Here is a 20,998-nt window from a genome sequence, read left to right as displayed (position 1 = left end):
GGTGGTGGTGGTGATGGTGGTGGTGGTGGTAGTGGCGATGGTGGTGGTGATGGTGGTGAGTGATGGTGGTGGTGGTGGTGGTGGTGGTGGTGGTGGCGATGGTGGTGGTGATGGTGGTTAAGTGGTGGTGGTGGTAGTGGTGATGGTGGTGGTGATGGTGGTGATGGTGGTGGTGGTGGTGATGGTGGTGAGTGATGGTGGTGGGTGATGGTGGTGGTGATGGTGGTGATGGTGAGTGATGGTGGTGGTGGTAGTGGTGATGGTGGTGGTGATGGTGGTGGTGATGGTGGTGAGTGATGATGGTGGTGATGGTGGTGATTGATGGCGGTGGTGGTGGTGGCATTGGCAGTGATGACAACTGCAGTGGTGCTGATGATGGTGTCCGTGATAAAGAATATTGATACTGTGATGGTGATGACAGCCCTTCCTAGGTCAGCTCAGGTTAGCCCAGAATAAGCTCCCACCGGTCCTTTGAGTCCAGACGATACTTGGCAAAGCAGGCACTTGAAGCCCTGATGAGGCCTTCTGGCCTCAAGCACTGCCCCCGAGGCAGCCGCAGAAAGCACACACCCACACCGAGTAAGAGCCTGGATGTTTCATATGGCATGTTCCGCCAACAAAAGGTGAATGTAATAATTTTGAAAGGAATATTTGTGCACTTGAGCTACTGAACAGCCATTTAATACGGTGCTCAGCAGGGAAGGCAAGACACACGGGCAATAAGAAATCTGTATCCATTACACCCTAGAGGACAGCTGACGCATGGTGGATCGGGGGCTGAATTCCATTTGTCTGGGAGAGGGCTGCCTATGGAAATACACCACAGACCTTTGTTGAGCACCTACTGTGTGCAGGCTGGGCTCTGCAAAGGGGTACAGCTGAGTATGAAACCCAGTGGTTACCCTGAAAAGCTAGATGTGGAGAAAGGAAGCACAATATATAGATGCCAGTTATCTATCCATTCATTCAACAAATGTGTACTAAATAACTAGCACGTATCAGGCCTGTGGTATGTACTGGGAATACTCAAATAAAAAAAGGCTCTGTTTTCAAGGAACTCCGAGCCTGGTGAGGAACACAGATGAGTAAATAAATACAAAAGAGTGGGCTCCAAAGCATACAACGGCCATCACTCCAGAGGGGGGCTTGCTGTGTGCCAGGCACTGGACTAAGCATTTTACTTCTGTCCTATTAAATTAATCTTACCATGAACCTGTGAAGGTGGATCCATCAGGATCCCCACTTTACAGAGGAGCAGCCCCGGGGCCACAGAGGGTAAGTTATTTGCCCTAAGTCACAGAGCTCCTAAGTGGAGGAATCAGGACTTGAACCTGGCCTTGGGGCTCTCAGGCACCCTTCTGGTCCAGGAGATAGAGGGCCAATGCTACTTGAAGGATCAGGTGGAGGGTTCAGAGGAGACCCCTGAGCTGGGTCACAAAGGAAGAGGAAGAGTATGCCAGGAGCTGGGATGCAGAGGGCAGGCAGGGCTTGGGCAGAACAGGGCATTCTAAAAATAACCACAGTGGGAACAACAGCATGGAGGCGAGAATGCACATGGTATTCCTAGGAGGCAGCAAGAAGAGCCAGGTGCTAGCTGGAAAGTTCCTACAGGCACAGGGGGAGTTGAGACTGTTAAGTGAGGGGTGGGGGCCAGGTGCAGACCACTGGACTGAGAACAGAACTATGGGGAGCCTCAGCCTGTGAGCTCTGCACTCCTGCTGGGCAGTGCATGAGCCAGGTGTGACTCCTTGCCCTCCCAGCACCTGGTCCTTAAGAAAGCCAAATCCTTCCCGGGCACCAGATTAAAACTCCACTTTCAAATACAGCTCATGTGGTAGAAAGAGCACAAGCCTGTGCTGCTGCCCCATGTCTCACGGCCTCCCCTCCTCTGTATCTCCACCCTTGCGACCAAGCCAAGCCCTAGCTTTCTCTCAGGACAATGCCACCCTCCTGCCTGGTGGCCTGGGGATCCTGTGCTCACCCCACCCATTCTTCACACCACAGTCCAGGCCATCCTTGCAAAGTGTAAACCTGCTTATGTCACTTCCTGGCTTGATGGTTCCCACTGCTCTTAGAATAAAGACACCATTGCTATAAAGACAACCTTCCCTAATGGGTCAGAAAGGCCCTGTTGGTTGGCCCCACCTTCTTGTCTATTCTTACTCACACCCCTCTCACTCAGACACGGCACCTTCCTCTCCCATCTGTACCCTTGCTTTGCTCCTTCCCACCCCAGGACCTTTGCACGTTTTTTTCTTCTTCCTGGAAGGCTCTCTTCTAGCCTCTCTTTACCCACCCCAGGACCTTTGCACATTTTTCTTCTTCTCCCTGGAAGCTCTCTTCTAGCCTCTCTTTACCTCTCTAGCATCTTACACTTAACATCTCAGCTGAGGGACACTTCCTCTAGGAAGTCTTCTGTGGCTTTCCAGACTAATTCTGAGTTCCCATAAAGCACCACATATCCCTATGGAGCACTTATCACAGTTGCAACTGTACATCGATTTGTGTGGTCATTTGATTAATGCCAGTCTCCCTGGGACTCCCCAGAGGCAAGCCTCGTGGCTGGTTTTATCGATTCCAGAACAGAGGGTACTGGTATATTGTAAGCACACGATGAATAATATCAAATGAATGGGGGCGCCTGGGTGGCTCAGTCGTTAAGCGTCTGCCTTCGGCTCAGGTCATGATCCCAGGGTCCTGGGATCGAGCCCCGCATCGGGCTCCCTGCTCAGCGGGAAGCCTGCTTCTCCCTCTCCCCTCCCCCTGCTTGTGTTCCCTCTCTCACTCTGTCTCTCTCTGTCAAATAAATAAACAAAATCTTTAAAAAAAAAAAAATATCAAATGAATGAATGAATGCATGCATGAATGAATGACATACTTCTTCAGGCACACAGCCTCCACTTCCTGATCTTCTGCAAACCCTAGACTTCTACAAAGGCCGATGAAGACATTGAGAGGAAAACTGACTTGTCAAGTCACAGAGCAAGTACACAGCCAAGCCAGGGCCAGGAGAATCCAGGCTTTCTGAGTGGGACACCCTTGCCACCTGCTGACTTGGGGTCCAAGCTCCACAGTAGGGGGAGGGATGTGGGAAAGACTGCCCAAGAGGGCCAAAGAAGGGAAGAATTTTGTAGGCCTGGTTTCTGCACACCTGGGCTCTAATCCAGGCTGCAAGCACCCTGGCGAGAAAAATGTGTTTTTCCCATGTTATGCTGGGCCCTGCCGACACCACATGCAAATGTATGCAAATTATGTGCAAACACAGTCTCTGGCTTGGATGAGAGAAACCAAAAGCCTGGTACCAAGGGGAGCCATCTGAGATTAGACCAAGCTGGCCAGTCCTTCTGGCCATAAAGCTCTGACGCAAGCCTTTTGGCCACACAAAGAAGGGGGGGCATTAGCACGTGGGAGCATCTCCCCCAAGTAATCCCCCACCCTCCTGGCCTCCCATCAGCCCCAGGGGACTTGGGTGCTGGGAATTTCGGGCTTATTTCTCCAGGAGTGGGGTTGCACAGCTGTAAGAAGGGTCTGCTCTGAAGGGACCACCCTTTGGAGGTCCGCATGACCTCTCAGGCATACTCCAAAACAGAGTCCATGGCCCATCTTCAGAGACAGAACTTGCGGGTCCAGAGGGCCCTCAGCTTCTGCTTAGCTGATGTATTCCTGTCTCTCGAGACTCAGCTCAAGGATCCCCTGTGAAGCACCTCCCCATGTCCCCTCGCTGTCCCCAGTTGGCATGGACCTCCACCCTCCTTGTGTCTCCCTGGATGCCATCCAGCAGTGCGCAGCCCACTGGGGAAGCTTGTTGTGTAAGGATCTGCCTCTCCCACTGCACCAGGAAGGCCTCGGGAGCACATGACCAAAAGTGGGGGGCAATTTGGGGAGTGAATGAATGAAGTGAGTGATGGGGAGGAAGGAGAGAGGAAATGGAGCATCACTGATTTCTTCAGGAAAACCCTAGAAGGTCTGAGAGTGCCAGTGATGCAGGAAACTGTGGGCTGGGTGGATCTGGCCTCCTGCCCGAGGGGCCCCTGAGGCCTGGCCCTGCCTTGGCTGCCATCTTCCGTGGCCCCGGCTCCCATTCTCCCTAGCCCAGCATCAGCCTAATCCGCTGCCAGCGCCGGTCCTCCATCCAGATAGAGAGCTGTTCCTTGAAACCTCACAGCCTCTGATTAGATCTATGGCAGCTTTCTAAGCAGCTCAGTGGTTCCCATGGCAACCCAACTGGTACCCAACTGGCAGCGGGCCACCTGGAGGAGAGGGAGGGAGGAGGGAGACAGGTGTGGGGTGCTGCCTGAGGCAGGGACAGGAAGAGGGAGATGAAGGCAGACAGGACCGAGATGTCAGGAGAGACCTGGGAAGAGGGAAAGGCCTGAGTCACAGGGACCCAGGGTGAGCGGGGGAGGCCGCGGGACCCAGGAGAGGTCAGAGGGGGCGGGGTGGGGGGGAGCAGGTATAGGAGGTTGCGGGGTGGCGGCTTGCAGGAGATGGGAGACAGACAGGGGAGATGAGGAGAAGGCACGACTTGAATGAACAGGGATCTGTGGAAGGGTTGGGGGAGAGGGGAGCTGGGGGAGATGGATGGAAAGCTGGGGGTGACGACAGGAGGCAGAGAGAGAGCCTGAGTGGGCTGAGGAAAAAGCCGGAAGCCAGAGGCCTGCACCCTGGGGAAGCTAAGGCAGAAAATGGCCCCCGGCCTGCCCACATACCTGGCATAAGGAAGGAAAGAGAGGCACACAGCCGCTGCCCACCAGGTCCCTCTGCCTCTGACCTCAGCCCCTGTCCCGGCTTGGGGCCTGGGGCCTTTGCAGCGTCCACAGGGGAGAGATCTGCTTGACCTTCGAAAGGCAAAGAGGCCTCATCAGAAAGCCCCCACGTGGCTTACGTGCCCGGGTGCGTGACAAGGCTGACTAACGAGGAGCTCGGACTCAGGCAAACGGCGACACTGGCCTAGAAAGCACGCGGGGCCGCCCGAAGGCTGCAGGCCGGAGAGAACCACTATGCGGGGCCGGGAGGGGAGGCCTGGCGGCACTCTGTGGCCATGAGACAGCCCAGGAGAGGTGCCAGACGGGGGGAGTGGGGGTCAGAAATTCAAGAACTGCCCCAACTTTCTCTCTGGTCTTGGACTCACCGGAGTGACTTCTTTGCAAAATGTTTGGGTCAGATTAGGCACTTGGTGGGAGTCCTTCATGGGTGAGTGACAGGAGCCCAGCTCAAAGCGGCTAAAGGCAAAACAAAATGTATTTGCCCATGAAATTGAAAGCCCAGTGGCTTTAGGCATGGACCAGTTAATGTCCCAAAGGACAGCCCTCCCCTTTACTTTCTTCTTCCTTTTATTCTCAGGCAGGCCCTTCCCTGGGGCGGCATGTGGTCACCAGCAGCAGCCCCAGGCTTACATCCTATCTCAACCAAGAGGGTGAGGGTGCCAGCCAAAGTCTCAGGGCCACCACTCATGGGGCAGGACTGGGTCCCATGCCTGTCCCTGAGTAACAATAGAGTGACACTGAACCCTCCAGCAACCGGTCACATGCCAGGGACTGCTCTAGACACTTTGTGTGTATAAACCCCTCCAGTCCTCAAAATTGCCAGGACTTCTCTTACTGCTACTTCGCAGACGAGGAGATGGACACACAGAAAGCTCTAGAGCTTGTCCACGGCTCATGACTGGCAGAGCTGCATCTCCAGCCCCCACCCACACAGTTTGGCCTCAACGTCCAGATCCTGAAGTGCACAGGGTCACCGGAGGGCTTGTGAAAGCAGATTCCGGAGGTGTGGGCTGGGTCCAGGAATGGATGCTGCCATCTGCAGATCACACTTTCAGTAACACTGAACTACCCTCATCTGAGCCGCTTGGCTCAGCCGCTTGAACCAATCACGGTGGCTCTGATTTGCCACACGAGGGTCCCATGGCCAACCCCGGTGTTCGGGAGGCAGGGGTTGGCCGTGGGACCCATTCCTAAGCCATGTGGACCAAAAATGAGGACAGCATAAAGGATGAACACAGTTTCTGTAATCACGAGAGATGTCTGAACAACTTGGTACCCTCCCTGTGCCTCAGTTTCTTCATCCATGATTTGGGGAATATCAACAGCACTTGCCTCACTGGATTGTTGGGAGGATGAAATTAGTCGAGACCAGTAAAGCACTTCAGCTCGTGCCTGGAACAAACACCCAGTGAAAATTAGATACACACTTCATGCATGTTAGCACGAACAAACATACATGTATGTTGACACTTGTGACAGGACACAAAAGCCCCCAGCCCCACACTTGCAAATACACATGAGGATGCAAACATGGACAGAACCCACAACACATGGGATACATCAAGGACACAAAGGACACGTATGTGAACACAAATGGACACATGCTCCAAGACCTTTGCACACACGGCAAGTTGGCCCTTCCATGGATCCTCTCTGCGTCCACTGCTGCTGGATGCTCCCCCGAGTAAGCTCTCCTCAATGGGTCTGAGAGAGAGGAGGCAGGTTGGGGACAGGGCCACATCACAGCTAAGAGCCAGACATTTCAATCAATCAGAGTTAGATTTGTGACCATCTCCAACAATTACTAGCAGGGTGACCTTGAGCGAGTTGCTTAACCTCTCTGAACCCGTTTCCACCTTCATAAAACAGTCATGACATATACCTATTTCCACGGGTTGTAGTGAGAATTTAGTGTGTGGGCTACAGAAAGTGCTCTAAGAGAGCTGGCTATGCGCACTGCTTTATCATGATAGGCATCTCTAGTTTCTGGATGGGTCTCCAGATGAGGGGAGGAATCCACGCAAATCTGGACCAACAACCAGGCCTGGGTCAACCTTCGAAGCTGCAGCAGAAGCAGGTTCTCCCTCCTGCCATCGTGGAGGTGGGAGCAGTCACAATGCCAACTCATTCTACCCTCCCAGAGCTGCAGCATGCCCAGCAGGGCTGAGAGCTGTTGACAGCGTTCCCCGAGGCTCAGAGCCTCCCCCTGCAGCTCCAAGTGGCAGGGCAGTGTTTAGAAATTACAACAATCTGTAATTTGTATTCAGTGATTTGTATAAATGTATAGGATCCATATTAGCTGTGAGCAGACACATTCTGCATTGCAGAATGGCCTTCTCTGTGGGCAGGTAGCAAGGAGCCCGGCTCAGTAGTCACCCGTGACAGCTTCACAGTCAAGGACAGGAGGGTGTTAGGGCCAAGACAGCATCCAAGGTAACTCTCCAAAGTTCTCCATGGCCAGGCCCCAGCTCCTGCATACCCCTCTCATGCTATCCCCTTCCACCCTCCCTGGCAGTCAAGCCTCATGGTTAAGAACTTGGCCACAGGAACCAAGCAGACCTGGATTCAAATCCTGACTTCACCACCCTCTCCCCACATGGCCTTGGGTGAGTCACAGCAGCTTCAGGGCTCTCAGTTCCTCTTCTGTAAAGCAGAGCAAATAAAAGAGCCTACCCCTAGGGCAGCGACGTCAGAGAGATACCCTACAGGTTGGCATGTAACAAGTGCTCAATAAATAGCACTTAGGATTTTCCACCAGTCTGTGCTCCTCATTAGGTGCTGCCCTCTCTTCACTCCCCCCCTTTTTTTTCTAGAAACAACCACTGAGCCTTGGCTCCAAGTCAACCATCACCCATTGGCACCTGCAAGCACCACCTGGCACAGACTCAAGAAACAAAACAGTAGCAGCATCTGCCCTATAAGACGTATGACTCACCTCTGTCTTTTAAATGCACTGACCATTAAACTGAGATCCATGGTGATGGGGCATCTGTCCTGTCTATCGTTGTGCCCCCGGCTGCTAGGACAGTGTCTGATACACAGGAGGCACTCAGCAACTATCTGTTGACCAATGGGTATGTTTGTCCACTCACTCATTCTGTCAACATTTTTGGCATCTCCTATGTCTCAGACACTGAGCACAGACAGAAACCAAGCACAACCCATGGGGAGAGGGGAACATGGAGGCAAAGAGAAAGTATAAGGTGACAGCTCCCCCAAGAAGCCTGGCCACTCTCACAGGCCCAGTCTTGGCTTTGACCCTGAGGAGATACTCGTGGTCTCTACTCAAAGACGGGCACTTTTGAAGGTCACCCCTTCCCAGATTATTTATTCATTCAGAAAGTATTTGTTACCCAGTCCTGAAGCCAACAGTGATGCCAGAAAGCCTAACTAGGTGCTCTCCCTTTGAGAACAGCCAATCCGGATCATTCCATCTGCTGTCCTATACTCTAGAGTTAGTATGAACTGGTTAATAAGTACATAATCCAGGTGTTTTGCTCATGAGAGTCTCTTCCTGTCTGATTCCCATCTCTCTAAAACTGGCATGAGGCTGTAGAGAGGTCCCTTCCTGAAATGCCGAGGCCCCACTTACTCCAAGATCTGGAGACTATCCCTGCTTAAGCCCTCATTAGCTTCCAGCATGCACTTGGGCTGTTCATGCAAATTAACCTCCCCTCCTTGACAGCTGTCACAAAAGATAGTTTTCAGTCTGAAGTCCTGAGGCTGGCATTCAACAACAATGAACAATCTGGCTCCAATCCTGGAAGGATGGATGGATGGACGGATGGATGGATGGATGGATGAATAAATACATGAATGAATGGGTAGATGGTGGATAGATGGATGGGTGGTTGAATGGAAGGATGGGTGGGTGAATGGATGGATGGGTGGGTGGGTATATGGATGGATGGATGGATGGATGGATGGATGGATGGATGGATGGATAGATGGATAGATGGATGGATGGATGGATGGGTGGATGGGTATATGGATGAATGGATGAAATGCTAACACTCTCCTCACCTCTCCCATCTGATGGGCCTACCCATCTGGTCATGAAAACCTACAATATCTGGCCCAACCCTGGATAGGTAGGTGAGTGGATGGGTCAGTGAGTGTATGAACTGTTGACTCTCTGATCTCCTCTTCCTTCTAGGTCAGCCTACCCCTCTAAGCATGAAAACCTATGCACTGTTACCTCGAGGGTTCCCCACTAGCCATTTACCCAAAGCCCCTGGAGAGTAAGCCTCCAATGTTTCTCCATCAAGGAGGAGCCTCCAGTCAGCAGCACCTAATGAAATAAGTGAGACAATACAGATAAACACTCATTCATCCACTCATTCATTCCATCCACAAATAATTATTGAGCACCTAGTATGTGCTAGGTACTTAGTTAGGCATAGAGTAATAAATCAACCCCTTACTAACTTCAGGAACCTGACCAGGGTCAGCAGAAGAAACAAAAGGCCTGCATATTCTCACACAAAAGTTTGGATTTACACATTTATACAAAATGCCCAACCCCTTGCCTCCGTCCCCCATCCCACTTAGACCTCCCCTATTCTAACCCCAGGGAGGGTACCTCCACCCAGAGACATTGGGTGGACCCATGGGAAGAATCAGGTCAGAGTTACAAGGTGAGGTTGATTCCCATTGGATTCAGTTTGGTTCCATTCTACAAACATCCTCCGAAAGCCCTTCTGTGCCCAATTCTGTGGGATAGAAGATGGGCTCCTGCCTATGGGCCCTCCCAGAACAATGGTAGGGCAGTGGGAAAGATCTCAGCTACAACTAGAGGCAATGATCCAAGTGGGGCTCCTCCAGGACAGGGGCTGTGTTTGAGTCATGTCTAGGTCCTCATGTCCAACATACAGTGGTACACAGTAGGCGTTCAGTACAGATTTAAAGAATGAATAAATCTATAATTCTCTCCTTTGAGCTTCACCAGACCTACCTTAAAAAAAGCCAACATGGGAATTTTTATTCCAACTTCAGAGATGCCAGTTATGTTTCTCCAGAAAGGAGGAGGACAAGGATGAGAAGGGGACTGGAAATGAGATCGGGGTGGGGGCAGAGTTTCTCTGGAGTGGCTCCTTTGCACAGATCCTCAGGCAGGAAGATCCCAGCCAGGCCTATGAACCCAGAGTAATGATGATGCATGTCCAGAGTGAGCAAGCTGGTGAGGGTCCAAGATCCTGACTTCTGAGCCTGCAAATCTTCACCCAGCTTTCTGGTACCTTTGCTCATGCCCAATTTTGTTTTCTTAGATTTTGAGTAAATCTCCCAGTGAAAAATCCTGCATTTCTCTGTTCTGGGCCCAGGGAACTCAAGAAAGAACTGAAAACTTATACTGACCCTTCGCAGGGAACACTAGCAGCAGGAAGCAAATGCGGAAAACCCTAAGGGCAAGTGAATCAGGAGCCCCAAGCAGCTTGGTGCTGCTAAAAGAGCCGACTAAAGTTGAACCAGACTCTTCTGCTTACTAGCTGTGGATGATCCTGGCAAGTTACTTTACTTCTCTGAGCCTCAGTTTATCTATCTGTAAAACAGAGATCATTGTAGCAACCCATGTGGTGCATGTGAAGATTCTCCATAGGAGGGAAGTGATTTTTTGCTTGTATTTTTATTTTGGGGTGAAAATTAAATGGAATGATGAAAGGCAGGCACTTAGCCCGATTCCTGGCACATGGCTGGCACCTCATACTTGTAGAATCTCCAGTACAGCAGCAGGTATCTGGGAAAGAAGAGAGATCGGAAGAATGATGATAAACTTGGTGATGGTGATGATGACAATGGTGAGGAATATGATGAGGATGGTGGTGAAGATGATGATGTTGGAATGAAGGTGATGATAATGTTGGTTACAATGATGGAAGTGACAATGATGTTGAGATGAAAAGGATGATGATGTTGAGATGAAGGGGATGATGATATTGGTTATAATGATGGAGGTGATGATGATGATGTTGGGATGAAGGGGATGATGATGTTGATTTTAATGATGTGGGTGATGATGATGATGTTGGGATGAAGGGGATGAAGATGACGGGGGATGATAACAGGAAGAAAGAAGAAACCTGTACTAAGCACCCACCTTATTACAGGTTAGGCTCTGCTCTAGAACTTTTCCAGGCACTATCATACTGAATCCTCATTTTAACCATACTGTTTGCCCATTTCACAGATGAGGAACCAGAGGCTCAGAAAGGTTCAGTGACTTACCCAAGATCATACATCGCAATTCCAGGTCTGTCCAACTGTGGGACATTAGCTCTCAACCTGAACCACCGTTAGTGAGTGAGATGCAGACAAAGCTGTTCCAGAACCCAAGATGGGACCTCTACCCAGAAAGAACTTTTTCTGATCTACCACTCTCTGCAGCTTCCCAATCCACTCTTAATTCATCCACTCAGCCTTGGGGCTTGGGGACACTGGAGTGGCTCACATAGTTCCTTTCCCCTAGGGACCTTCGGGCAGTGTCAAGTGAGTTGAAGAGAGTGTCGCATGAACAATTAACTACAAAACTGGGTGATGAGAACCACTCTCAAGGCAATGGGAGCACCAAGAGGGACTGTCACTCCTCTAGGGACGGGCACAGAAAGCTGCACAGAAGTGACTTTGGGCTGGTTTCAAGGGAGGAACAGAAGTGTGAGGATAAAGTGAGTGTCGGAGGGAGCTGCCTGAGTGAAGGCATGAGGGAGGAGAAGAAAATTTGTCCAGAGAACGATGTGGCCAGAGTAGAGGGAACCGGGAGAGGTAGGAAGGGGCTGGCTTATGAAAGGGAAAAGGCCCTGAATGCCAACTGAGGCAATTTGGACTGTCCCTGAAGGCGGTGGAGAGCCATGAAGATTCCAGCTGGGGAGCAGGATGATCAGGTTTGTGTTTTCCGAAGACCAAGGCTGGCAGCAGTGGTGTGGAAAGGGGGTTAGGCAGGGGTGGGCAAGAAGCATCTGGAGAGAGGCCTGGACTGGATCTGAGCAGAGGTGAGGGAAGGAGGCTGAAAATACTAGCTTGTGTGTATTCCTGGCCCTGCTCTGCAATGCCCCTCCTCCCACTATTTGTCTTTCCTTCAGCAACCTGACCACCCCCTTGGGGTGGGGGGGTGAATCTGATACTGGCTCAGCACCTGAGTTCTGAAGACAGACCCAAGTTCTGCCACTTAGCAGCTGAGTGACCTTGGACATGCCACATAACCACTCTGACCCTCTGTTTCCTCATCTGAAAATCCGATCACTGCAAGGTTGAGTAGAAAAACATATGAAAGTGATCAGTCCAGTGCCTGGCATAAAATCAGCACTTGGTAAATGCTGATGATTGTCCCCCATTTGAAAAATGAAGAAGCCAGAGTCCAGAAATGTGCTGCGACAAAGTTATGCAGCTCGAGAGCATCCAAGCCAGGGGCAGAAGCTGAGTCTTCCCAGTCTCTCTGTGCCTCAGTTTTATCACATTTCTCTTGTAAATGGCTTCCCCTCAATTTCCTGCCCCATACGATGGGATCAGGGACCTTCTGGTGCCAGGAGTCAGGGCAAGGGAAGTAGCCGATGCACCAAGAATCAGAAGGGAGAGAGTAGGGGCAGCCCCGGTGGGGCCCAGGGGCTCTGGTGGGTTCTCCTTCACTCCCCAGTCACATCCTCTGCTGTCATCTGGCCTTGATTATGAAATCCTGCCCTGATTCCTTCAACACGGCGGCATCGGTGGGCACAGGAGGGGCCCCTTCCCCTGCCTTCCTACAGGGCAGATAAAGCTCCCCTACCCAGGAGCAGAGCCTCCATGGAACAGGACTTCCCTGAGAGCCAAGATGAGAAGTCAGTCCAAAATTGCTCTTGCTTAGGGTGCCTGGGTGGCTCAGTTGGTTGGGCGACTGCCTTTGGCTCAGGTCATGATCCTGGGGTCCCAGGATCGAGCCCCGCATCGGGCTCCCTGCTCAGCGGGGAGTCTGCTTCTCCCTCTGACCCTCCCCCCTCTCATGCTCTCTCTCTCTCATTCTCTCTTTCTCACATAAATAAATAAAATCTTTAAAAACAAAACAAAACAACAAAAACAAAAACAAAATTGCTCTTGCTTGGGGATCAAGTGCTCTGGGTTCAAGTTCTGACTCTGCCTCCAAATCACAGTGTGACCTGGACATTCTCCTCCTCGGGACATCTCAGAGTGAGTGGGCTGGACTCTCAGCTTTGTAAGGACCCTCTCAGCCACATCCGGCAGCCCCTTCAAACTTCTTTCCATCCCCTCCCTCCTCTCCTGCTCTCCCTGGCTCATCCTTCCAGCCTCCGACCTGCCCCCTCGCCCCCATGGTGTTTGCTCAGGCTGCCTGGGGCTCCCAGGCTCCAAGGGGCACAGACCCCGGCCAGCTCCAAGCCTCTCCCGGGCTGGTAACAGCCCCCGCTCGCCAGCAGGGTGCCCCCCGATGCCAGTGATGGCCCCCAGCCCTCCCACTCAGGGTCAGCAGGGCCCAAAGGAAACCCCTCGGCCCCGTCTCAATTGACTTCAGAGGCTGGCCAGAGCCGGGGTTTAAAAATACAAGTGCCCGCGCACCCTCCGCGCCGACCACCCACACAGCCTGCGCTGCCCACCTCACAGATGCTGCCGCGGCCACCGTGGGTGGCACAAAGGGAACAAAGGGGGGTGGGGAGTCCAGAGAGGCCCGGGGGTGGCTAGTGAGGGGGACGGACATTCCTCAGAGCCTAGACCACAGAACAGGGCTGTTCATGCCATCTGGCCATACCCAGCTCTCTGGTCTCCAGAGGGAAGCCGGCCCGCTCCGTGCTGACTCACAGGGTCACGGGCTCGAACGTCTGACATACCTGGACTTAGCTCCTGGCATGGCCGCTGACGGCTATGTGAGCCGGGGTAGGTCGCCTGCCCCCTCTGAGCCTCAGCCCCATCTGTAAAACAGGGGTAATAAAGGTACATACATACTTCACGGGGCTCTTGTGAGCGCTAACAGGCCCAGGCCTGGCCGAGCGATGGTAGCTGTCTTCGTTGTGACTGTCATTTCTCTGGTGTGGCTGCTCTCTGCAAGGAGACGCAATCAGGGAGCAAAGGAGAGGGAAGGTGCGGAATGTCCTGCCTCCACTCTCCCGCCCACCTCCGGAACCCCAAAAGTCCAGGCACATCTGTCACCTGGGGAGGCTGACAGGGGAGCCCATCTCCCTAGAGACACACAGGCAACTCGGGGCCCAGAGAGAGACGGCGCCCCACTCAGGTAGCTGGCAACCGCATGAACATCAGAACCTAGAAGTCCAGGCCTTGCCTCCAAGGTGAGAGAGACAGAGCACCCTTGGAACTGCGAGGGCCCCTAGAGCTTTCCCAAGCCACTCCTCTCCTCAGTGTTCCAGAAAAGGAAACTGAGGCCCGGAGAGGGGAGAGGACTTGTCCAGTTCATGACAGAGCTGGGACCTGAGCTCGGATTCCCGGCTCCCTGACCGGCACCGTCCCGCTGCACACCGTGGCCTCGCCCTCCCCTCTCCTGCCCAGTCCTAGCTGCAGGTCTCAGCCCCGGGGCGGGCAGCTGAGCAGTGTGGGGGCAAAAGCCTGGTCCTGCCCCAGAGACTTCTGCTGGGGGGGGCTGGGAGCAGGGGCAGGGGGTGCTGCTCTGTTCCCCAATCCCACCAGGGCCTGCTACATCCTTACATAACCTGCTCCGAGTTACATAATCTGCTGCTGCTTCATTCCAGAATGGGAGCTCCAGGAGCAGATTCTAGCGTGGGGAGAGGCTGTGAGCTGCCTCCGTGTGAAAACAGGGTCATTCCCAGCACTCAGGCTCCAGTGCCAGCTAACGGCCTTCCTGCCATGGCCTGGGGCCTGCCAACCTTCTCCTGGCCCCAGGGAGGGGGAAGCCCCAGGTAGAAGCTGAGCCCATGCAGGGGCAGGGTGCAGAGGGAGGTCACTGGCGGTGGAGGTGTGGGGCTAAGTTCCAACCCGAGGCCGCATCTTGCTGCTCCAGCCTCCAAGCCGGCTCTAGCCCCCAGACTCCACAGTCCCAGGTAAGCGTATCAGCCCTGAAGAATTCCCTGGAGGAAAACCTAAGGGGGGACACATTTAGGGGCCATTGGCTCTAGAATCTCAGGTCTGAGTTCGAGTTGGATTATCTCAGTCATTAGCCAAATTACCGCACATCAATTTGTTTCCCTGCATCTTGGTTTCCTTATCTGGAAAATACGGCTAAAAGAAATTGGCCTCCTTGGTTACCGCTCATTTTAAATGACATCCCGACTCACATAATGAATGCCTGGCACGAAATAAATGCCCATTTGGCAGATGAAAAAAACAGGCCCAGCCAGGTGATGTGACTTTAGGGGAACATCTCATCTGGAAGCAGCAGAGCTATGCGCAAGATAGCGAGCCCCCCTTGTGCCAGGCGCATGCTCTGCATGGACTGGGCTACTCCCCCAAACAGCTCTGTGGGATAGGTCCTGTTATTCCTCCCATCTGACAGATGAAGAACCCAGGCTTACAGGAGTCAAGGCGCACGTTTAGGAAGTGGCAGATCCGGGACTCGAACTCAGACGTGGAGCTCCAGGGCACGGCGGACCGCAGCAGGTGAGCAAGACAGAAGTCAGGAGTGATGACCCCAGGGCTGTCACATCCTTCTGAAACATAGTCACCCTCCCGGCTCCCTGCCTCTGCCTCTGCTGTGCTGCTCGTGACCTTGGCCATGACCTCTCTGGGCTCTCATGGCCCCTCTGAAACAGGAAGCCCGATCCCTGGGCTAACCATTACCAGGGTTATTGTGAGGACACATTAAGATAACGAGTTGGAAACTGCTTTTCCGCGGAGCCAAGTAGGCACAGCTGCGCGGCTCATCACCTCCCAGCCTCCCGCTCCCTCCAGCTCAGCAGGAACTGGCTAATGGACGGACACCAGGGGCCTCCCAGCATCGCTGGCTGTTCAAACAAACACCTCTCCCCTCCGCTGCCCCCGCCCTGGGCTGCCCTTGGGATACGGAGGCAAAGCTTCCGGCCTATTCTCCAGCCTCTCCCTAGCGCTGGGGCGGGGACCGCGCTGGACACGTGAGTCACCACCTTCCAGCCTTTCTCCCAAAGAGCATTCCTTGTAGCTGAGCCCCTGCCTCGTGCTTCACGGGGCACCCTCACGCTGAATCCTCGCCACGACCTCCAGGAAGCTGGCATTCATCTCCCTCCTTCACAGAGGAGGATGCGAAGGCCCAAAGAGGTGAAGTCATGTGTGGGGTTGCACAGCCGTCAACCCCCGTGGAGCCGGGAATCAAACCTGTGCGCCCTGGCTGCGACGTTCGAACTCTTGACCGCCTCGCCAGCCCAGCTGTCGATGACATAGGCCATGTTATGCCCATTTCTCAGGTCAGAAAGGTTAGAGCACTTGCCCAAGAAGCCCAAAAGGAGGACCGGGCTGCCAACTCAGCACCTGCTCCTCCCCCCCGCCGCTCTGTGTCTTGACCAGGAGGCACAGGTGGGAGCCGTGCACTCCGCACTCGGTCGACCGGGCCGGGCGGATGCCAGGAGTGTTGAAGAAGAAGTGCAAGTAGAGAGCCCAGGCAGACTGCCCAGGCCACAGGGCGAAGGAGTGCCAGAGCTGGGACCGGGCCTACTCATGCCCTTCTCTGGACCTCGGGCTCCCCAAGGGTACAAGAAGCACCAGACCCCAAGTGGGCTGGGGACACCCCTTAAAGCCCCTCCAACTACAAGAGGCTGTGCCCTGAGCAGAAGTCCCCAAACCTGGCCACTCACCAGAATCCCCGGGGAGCTTGTTACACCCCCAAACACCAGGTCACACACCAGAGAGTCTGATTGAGTAGGACTGGGAAGGGGCCTGGGAACGTGTATTCTTTACATCCACCATGATCACCTCCCACCCCCACACCCCCAGCCACACCCCAAGCTTCTGTCCTCAGCCAAGTCTGAGACTCCCAGGCTAGGTCAATTCTCCCGAGGCCAGGGGCACCCTAGTCCCCCACCTGCCCTCAGAGTTCACACCTGGGGGCGAGGTGGTCCTCAGGGGTCCGTGGGGGTCTGCGGTAGTTCAGAGATGGCATCAAGGGGTCTCTAATGTCGGGTCTCTAACAGCTCAGAATCAGGGCCTGGGAGAATTCTAGATGTTCTGGGGTTGGGCCAGGACCTTGAGATGTCCCCGCCTTCTTATCTGACTAATTCTTCAGTTAGCAAATACTGATTAGCAGCTACTATGTGTCAGGCACTGTTTTGCGTGGTGGGGGTGCAGCAGTGAGTAAAACAATGTCCTTCCCCTTGTGACCCTTTCTTGCTGCTAGGGAAGAGAGTAGTAAAGCAGCCAAGACTGGGCGGCCCTCTGCCGCTTCCAACAGCCTCCGGCATCCACGACCCCTTACCTCTGACCCTAATCGTGAGCTGGAAGCTTAGCCCCCGTTTGACAGATGAGTCACTGAGGCCCGAAAGCCATTTCAATAACCTGTCTCCTTACTCTAGGCAAGCCACACCGCCATGCCTCCCAGCCAACCTGTGCGTGTCTGCCTCGGAGCAGAACTTTCCGTTACCACGGCAACCCCCCTGGGGAGGCCTGTCCTACTTTGCATCCCTGGCGAGAGCAGGCAGCCTCACCCCACCCCCAAAGACAGAGATGGGGTTTATCCCACTCAAGGGGACAACTGGTCCCACCGGAAAGGACTGGACTCCCTCATTCAGACATCCAATCAATGCCAGGCAGCATCACCGAGGCACCAGGGACCAAGCCAGGCCCTGGGACGGAAGAAGAAAAAGGTTGTGGTCCCTGCCTTTAGAGAGCTCGCGACCTGCCTGGGGAGGCTGACGAATGCCACAGCGCCAGGGATGGCCCAGCGGAGTGCTACGTGCAGTTCTGGCCCTTCCCACGTGTGAACTCAAATAATCTTCCCATGAACTCTTGCAGCAGGGGTCACTATTTTCCTCATTTTACAGATGAGGAAGCTGAGGCTCAGAGCAGCTAAGAAACTTGCCTGAGGTCACACCGCAGAGAAGCAGCAGGGCCAAAAGTAGGACTCAGGGAGATCCCAAGCCACACCACAGGTGCTCAGGGGAGGGGGCCCCTAACTCCATCAGAACTGGTCCAGGATGGGGACGGCATCTGTCCTCAAGAGTGATCTCAACAAGAGGAGAGGAGGGTAGGGATGGGAGCGCGGTGGAGCATGGGCCCTAAGAACTGCGTGACTGCAGGGAAGGAGCCAGGACTGTGGCAGCGGCTTGGTTCTCCTCGCACCGCCCGGTGGGGCTCAGCGGGCACTTGGGATCCGTGAGACGTGAGAAAAGAAAACGCAGCAGAAGGTGGTCAGCTCCAGAGAGCTGGGCTCAGGAGCCACGGGGCACTGGCCCCCTGAAGACGGTGCTCCTGGCGGCTCCCAAGGGGGCAGCTTGGGGCAGGTGTGCACAACTCACCAAAGCCCATCTTCACACCCACGGGCAAAACCTCCCTACACTCACACTCCCGGGAGAAGGAAAGGCCCAGGCGAGGGACCGGCTTAATTCTTGCAGCGCCTACAAAAACGGCCTTGTATTACCACGTTAGCGAGTGGTTCCGAGCACAGGTTCTGAGCCACACCCCAGCCGTCCTAGCTATGGGAAGTTGGGCAAGGGATGGAACCTCCCTGAGCCTCAGTTTCCACATCTGTGAAATGGGGATAATAATACAGATCTGTGTACATGTGTGTCGGAAGGGCTCAAGGAGTTAACACCCCCAGTTCACAGTGCCTGGGGCCTAGCGTGTTCACTGTAAGCTGTGGTGATTCTCTCTCTGGCACATGGACGCACAGGGGTCTGCATTTTTAGACAGGTGCACGGAGGTGTGCAAGCCTGTGCACATCGTGAATGCACACCCAGGACCGAGTGCTGGCGCACGTGTAAATCTACCCGCTTAGGTAGACCTGAATGGACACCTGCTAGGGGTGGGGAAGGCAGCTGAGCACAAAGGCTTGGGTTGTGGACACGTGCTGCGCGCCCGCAGGGAGGCAAACATGCGTGTGAGGCCCCAGCACGCCCATCCCCGTGTGAATATGTGCCTTCATGTGTGCGCCCCTGGGCCTGCATAGACAGTGGGCACATGCAGATGCATGGTGGAGGTTGATACGTATTATGTAGATGGGTTTTGAGTTTTTCTCCTGGAACCACTGTGATGCGAACAGATCTCAGCTCTGGAAATCACAGATCCACCAGCAGGGGAAAAATAAAAGAAAAACAGGTGCTCGGGGCATAAGCCTCCTCCCACAGGTCCCCCGGGGTGTTAAAGCCACCATCAGGGAAGAGAAGCCGGGTGAAGATGAAAGTGGGGAGCGCATAGAGGGGTAGCCAAGCCACCAAGTGCTTCTGTTTTCCCAGACAGGAGACTGTCTCCAAGGAAGCCACGTCCTCTTGGGAAATACTCAAAGACCTGGCCAGGCCCCAGGCCACCCTCAACCAATTAGGAAACCCGTCTTCCAGAGAGAAAAGAATTCCACCCATCCCTGCCACTGCCTTGGGTCTTACTTGGAGAGAAGAGAGTTAAAAGAAAAGCTTGCCTAGCCATACCCCTCTTGGGAAATTGCCCTGAAGTGAAGCCTCCCCACCTCCTGGGGTGTGAGGAATAGGAAAGGGGGGTGCCTGTGCCTCAAGCTACGGATAATTAGTCAAGCCTACAAGCCCAAGTAGCACAGAGGGAAACAGATCCTGAAATGAGGAAGACTTCTGTTTATTCAGCACTTTAGAGTATTCAAAGGCATCATCTTGTAAAACTGCATTGCACACTTCTGAGGTTCAGAGAGGTTCTGTGACTTGCTCAAGGCCACACAGTATTTCATCTGTAAAGCTAACCCCTTGTCTGACTCCACATCCCATGGCATTTTCTTTACATGACGGCACTGCCCAAATGTAATAATGTAATGTATCGATGGTGCTGTTAGTAATCAAATAGCATGGGGCCTGTTCCCAAGGGGTAATGTGGGACACAACCAAAAAGCAGAAAATTGAGGCTCATCTCTGCAGTTCCTACTCCAAAGGTCATGGGAGAAAGGAGAGCTCGGATGGCTTTGGTGGCCAGGAAATGCTTTGTGGAGGATGGATAAGGATGAGTAGGGTTTGAATAAATTGTGAGTTATGGGGGCATTCCAGACAGGGGGACGTCATGAGCAAAAAGGCAGAAACTAGGAGCTTGGGGTGTTGGCACTGTGGGGTGGAGGCAAGGATGGGCATGTGTTGGTCTGGATAGGAGAACATCTGCTTGGCCAAGGGGAGATGAATGGCAGGGGATGGGGAGGCGGGGGGACCAGGTGACCCAACCATGAACTTTCTATCATGTTCAGCCCACAGTGGTGCAGGGCATTCAGCAGGTACTTAATATCTTTCTGAATGGCTGAATGGATGGATGCATGGATACATGGTGGATGGGTGCAGGATGGATGGATGGATGGATGGACGGATGAACAGATGGGTGAGTTATATGAGGTAGAGGTGAGTATGACAGCAAGGGTTCTGGGCTGGGAACTGGGAGCCTGAAATTCAGGTCCCTTTTCTGCCACCAACCATCTGAAGGAATGTCTCTGGGCCTCAGTTTCCCCACCTGTAGAGCCCAGATGATTCTCAAGGGTCTTCCACACATGACAGTCTGATTTTCGAGACAGAAGCAGGGGCTCAGGCAAGAAAGCCTACTCATGTAGCTCGGGTAGGGGGGTGGTGGCAGCAGGGGCTGAGCCCTGTAGATGAAGAACAGAGCCCCCAGGGAGGAGAGCCAGGTTTCAGCCTGCCTCTGCTATCACTTCCCCTCCCTAGACCCCAGTTTCAACAGATGCATTCCAGGATTTTAGGGTTCTGTGTGACTTGTCTGAGGGACCCAATCTACAGAGTGAAGAGCCCAGCCCCAGTCCTCTCTTACCCCACTTACGAGATTAAAGCAACTTGGGAAAAAGCACTTATTCTGGGCTCCTGGAATCGCCCTTCATTTTCCTGCCAGATAAATGGGGCAAAACAGAAGATACTGATGCATTTAAATGGATCAAGGCAGGCGGAAGTTTATAAGATTTGAATACACTTTTTGGCTGCCTTTGAATATTCATTTGCCCAAGGGAGTGTCAGGCAGCCAGATCCATGGGCCTAGCGGGAGGTTATCTGAGGTTGGGGGGAAGGGAGGCACACAGACAGGGTTGGCAGGAATCCCTGCTCATCAGGCTCTTGGGAGCTAACTGCGCTTCTCCACCAGCTAAAATGTCACAGGCTCAGAGTAAATTCTGGGAGTTGATACACCCCATGGTTGCTGTTGTCATAGCAACTGCTTCCCTA

The 20,998-nt window shown here is 53.6% G+C and overlaps 1 long non-coding RNA gene across 6 annotated transcripts in view; it reads right to left on the bottom strand.

The window, feature by feature from the left end:
• Positions 1-20,998, bottom strand: part of LOC118550465 (uncharacterized) — a 56,465-nt gene that overhangs the window by 20,890 nt on the left and 14,577 nt on the right. For 5 of the 6 annotated variants that reach the window (XR_004924568.2, XR_004924578.2, XR_004924577.2 and 2 more), the window contains exon 2: positions 13,571-13,651. The exons of the other annotated variant lie outside the window; for it this stretch is intronic. This is a non-coding gene — a long non-coding RNA (uncharacterized LOC118550465). The remainder of the gene's footprint in view (positions 1-13,570; positions 13,652-20,998) is intronic. 6 annotated transcript variants of the gene reach the window in all.

This window comes from Halichoerus grypus, chromosome 5 (genome assembly GCF_964656455.1).
Source record: "Halichoerus grypus chromosome 5, mHalGry1.hap1.1, whole genome shotgun sequence".
Lineage (NCBI taxonomy): Eukaryota > Metazoa > Chordata > Mammalia > Carnivora > Phocidae > Halichoerus > Halichoerus grypus.
Note: the sequence above shows the minus strand (reverse complement) of the source record. Positions and strands in the feature narration are given on the sequence as shown.